The sequence below is a fragment of the Triticum dicoccoides genome, chromosome 4A (assembly GCF_002162155.2).
Source record: "Triticum dicoccoides isolate Atlit2015 ecotype Zavitan chromosome 4A, WEW_v2.0, whole genome shotgun sequence".
Taxonomy (NCBI): domain Eukaryota; kingdom Viridiplantae; phylum Streptophyta; class Magnoliopsida; order Poales; family Poaceae; genus Triticum; species Triticum dicoccoides.
Window position 1 is genome coordinate 29512633 of NC_041386.1, and position 4515 is coordinate 29517147.

The 4515-nt window shown below is 50.1% G+C and overlaps 1 pseudogene; it reads left to right on the forward strand.

The window, feature by feature from the left end:
* Positions 1 to 2611: 2611 nt before the first annotated feature.
* Positions 2612 to 4348, forward strand: LOC119288608 (annotated as a pseudogene).
* Positions 4349 to 4515: the final 167 nt, after the last annotated feature.

A 4515-nucleotide genomic window follows, 5' to 3' on the forward strand; every position in this document is an offset into this window, starting at 1 on the left:
CCTCCAAATCCAAATCGACATCTGACTGACCAGGACCAACAGTCATAGCCAATCCAGCCTACTATGTAGAGGTTGCACATGCCATTCTTGAGAACCATGTGATATCCTTGAATAGGCAGTGCTACACATGCATTGGAGGCGTTTGGTTGAAGTCACATAACATATTCACTACTACTCCCTCCGTTGCTAAATATTTGTCTTTTTAGAGATTTCAACAAGTCACTACATACGGAGCAAAATGAGTGAATCTACACTTTAAAACATATCTATATACGTCTGTATGTGATAGTCCATTTGAAATTTCGAAAAAGACAAATATTTAGGAACGGAGTGAGTATAATCAGGGTACCCTATATCAGGTGGCGGTTTGAGTGATTGCATGATTCGTTTGCTGCAGGCAAGGTTTGGTTTGCCATTTCAAGGGAGGTGGAAGGGAAGAGGAGATGTAGGGGGTTCGGCACTGCTACTCTGGATTCGTGCTGGAGGAGAATGGGCAGCGAAGGGAGATCACCCGTGTTGCTTATACATGGCTTGTGGTGGAGGAGTGGTTCCGGGATGGTCGGCAGGAGAACGGCGGAGTTGCCGCTCATTGCGGGACAACACGAGAACCTGAGGGGACAAGGTGACACAAGGAGAACCGAAGGGGGCAAAGCAAGGCGTTATTCGGTACCAGTCGATAGGAGTTGTATTGGCTTTTGTGAACGTCCATTTCTAATTACAGAGGAACTGAAACCAGGCCAGCCCAAACAAACAGAGGTAACATATTCAGAAACCAGTGTTAGCAGAAGACAACTGAAATATCACGGACTAAACACGTCGTAAGTACATCAATTGATGAGCGCTCCCAACAGACCGCCGCGTGGGTCGCTCTGCTGTCAAGGTCCCCTCGTTGCAATAACCATGATGCCAGATGGACCATGGCATGCATGGCCACATGGCGAAGGACGACGAGGGGGAGATTAGCAACGAGTAAAGCCATGTTATCACCATCATCCGCTGACATTTGCCCGGCAATGTCCACCAACGACGGATGACAGCAAGATGAAAGGAGCTGGAGGAAGGGCCTCGGGTAGCGACAACTAGGGTATTACAACATCTCCAGCACTATCCCCTAAAACAGACACACTATATGTCCTTGGGCTGTGTCCGAACGCTGTCCTTGGACTGTGTCCGAATGCTTCCGCGGACAGGATATATGAGTCGGCCATTCAACCATGTCCCTTAAATAAGCATCAGAGCCGAACAACAGAGGTGAGCCGGGCGGACCTATAGAATAAACCACATGGGGTATGAGGACATGCAACTTAACTGCGGTGGGCCAAGCGGACTCCAACGTGGTGCTCGGACTCCAGGAAGCTCCTTCAAATTTTCTTCCGGGTTGCTGGAAGATGGATATGCAGATTGATTTGGGACGTTTAGTGAATCGTACTAGAGGGTAAAAAGTGTCCGTACCGTGTCGTTCAAACCTTCACTGGCACTTTGAGGCATTGCTTTGAAGACACCCTTATACATAGAAGTAGCAGTCCGTGGGACACACACGGATTTGGGGCTCTCGAGTGCCAACACACTCTATTATACACTAAATAATTTAGTAATTCTCAAAAAGTCAAAAAATTTGAATCTTCTTGGAATCAAATATGATCGAGTATTGTATAAGAAGTTTGGCCAAGAAATGATTCCCAATGACTTCAAGGCAAAAAAGATAAATTTATGACGATAATATAGCATGAATGGTATTTGTATATATCTTTTTTCGAATCTTTGACACAGGATGCAATGAAAGTCATTCTTCGGCGAATCTTTTTATACGAGTACAATACTTGATCGTGTTTGATTCCAAAAGAGATTGGAATTTTTTTGAACTTTTCTGAATTAGTAAATTATTTTTTGCACATAGGGTGTGCTGGGACCTGAGAGCACCGATGTATTTCTCTTTGTGGGTCCGATTATTATAAAATCTCACTCATTGGGTGGCGTGAAGCGGTAACCAAACAACAATCCTACACCCTCGAACAAGTTTCAAAAGTTTAGGTAACTTTCCTTCACCAATTCTCTTCGCCCCTCCCCCTTAATTTCAGGGGTAGGCCCCTCCTCCCCTCTACTCGCAATCTCAATCATAATTTGCCAACTGGCTAATTACCATTAGGTAAAACATAACCTAAACTTTTTATTAGGCGTAGCATTGATTTTGGTCGTAACCAAACTACTCCTTCTGTTCTGAATTACTTGTCGCAGGTATAGATGTATCTAGATGTATTTTAGTTCTAGATACATCCATTTCTACGACGAGTAATTTGGAACGGAGAGAGTATTTGGGTGCATGCATATGTCATCGATGGGCTCATCCCGCCGTGGTTCAGTGGTTCCAATCAATCAATCATTTTCGGCTCCGCCTTGCTCCCAAAATCCATGATTAAAATAAGGAAGCCACACTCAAGATTGATGTTTGTCCGTCGCTGGCGTGTTCTGGGGACGGTCGCGGTATCGCAGCCGGCGGCCGCATCATCAGCAATGACGTCAATCAAGCCCTCTCTGTTGCTTCGCTCCTGCAACTGCAAGCATATATGTACTGATCACTCACTCTTGTTTCTCACAACGGCTTCCCACTACCATACTGACGATCGATCGCACACTGACCACCATAGTGGTCACTCTTCGACCAGCTGGTACGTAAGCAATGGCGGCCGGAATCCAACAGCAGAACGCAGCCGAGGACATTGTGATTGCCGGCGCCGGACTGGCCGGCCTCGCCGTCGCTCTGGGACTCCACCGGAAGGGCGTCCGGAGCGTGGTGCTGGAGTCGTCGCCGGAGCGCCGCACGTCCGGCTTCGCCTTCTTCACGTGGACCAACGCCTTCCGCGCCCTTGACGCCCTCGGGGTCGGGGACAAGATGAGGGGCCGACATCTGCAGCTGCAGGGGTATGTTATCGATGCTGTACTCGTTTTTTCTATACATTTACAACAGTCCGGTGATGAGATGATGAGTCTGTCTCTCGTTGGTCAGGTTGCGGGTCATGGCTTCGTCTACGGGAGAAATAGCGCGGGAAATGGATCTCCGGGTGAACGGAAAACTGTGAGGAGACATCCATGCATCCACCACCATATCGATCGATCTCAACTCTGTTCTTTGGTGCAATGGCGAAAGCAGAGTTTTCACTATGATCGATGTTGGTGCAGGGGACCCCATGAGGTCCGGTGCGTGCAGGTGCAGCGTAACGTGCTGCTCCAGGCGCTGGAGGAAGAGCTGCCGCCAGGCACCGTCCGCTACTCCTCCAAGATCGTCTCCATCGACGACCAGGACGGCGCCAAGATCCTCCATCTCGCCGACGACTCGACTCTCCGGGTAAAGGTGCTGATCGGTTGAGACGGGATCAACTCAGTGGTTGCGAAATGGCTTGGGCTCGCAAAGCCGTCCGAGTCCGGGCGCACGGCCACGCGGGGATACGCCAGGTACCCCGAAGGCCACGGCTTCGAGCCCAAGATCCTGCAGTTCGTCGGCGAAGGCTTCCGCGCCGGCTTGGTGCCCTGGAGCGACACCGACGTCTACTGGTTCTTCACCTGGTCTCCTGCTCCTTCCCCGGATGCCAACGGCAAGGAGGACCGGAGCGCCGGGGCGATGAAGCAGTTCGTGCTGACCAAGATGAGGGGCGCCAAGGTGGGCCCCGAGGTGCTGGAGGCCGTGGAGAGGAGCGAGATGAGCGACGTGCTCGCCGCGCCGCTGCGGTTCCGCTCCCCGCTCTCGCTCCTGTTCGCCAGCATCAGCAAGGGGAACGTGTGCGTCGCCGGCGACGCGCTCCACCCGACGACGCCGGACCTGGCGCAGGGCGCGTGCACGGCGCTCGAGGACGGCGTCGTCCTCGCCCGCTGCCTCGGCGCAGGGGCGGAGCCAGGATTTGGACATGGGGGCGAAGAACGTATATGCCGGGTAACAGAAAAAAAAGGCACATTTTTATCAATTAATTTGCACTTTCACATATGTTTGAGCTGGAAGCAATGGACTTGAAAAAGGGAATCCAATCATTGAAAAAATAAACAGAAGAGCGACACTAGATTTCTAAATTAGAATGAACTATTTTCTTCAAAGGAAGCAAAAAATTACTAAAATTACGATACAGCGGTGACATACCTTGATTCCTTGAAGTTGACTTTGATCTGTTGTTGTATGATACTGGTAAAGCACACACGCTGTCATTGTCTCATGGACTCTCATGGATTCAATCCCCGCGAAGTGGAGTGCCATCTGCCAGTCTTCCCTATCGAGAAGCGAGGGGCGGCGGCACAGGGCGATACGGAACCTCCAGAACGCCTAGAAGGAAATTACGAGGAGGGTAGATCGATAGGAAAGTAACTGCTCCATCTCACGGCTGATCTTTTCTGATGTCTACAACTAGCGATCAAGGCTCAAGCGGTGCTTTCCCATGTTTGGGCCTTTGGGCTAGAAAGTTACCTCGTTGGGCCATAATCAATTTAGCATTAAACGACAAATGGCAATGCACTTTATACGTACAAACTACT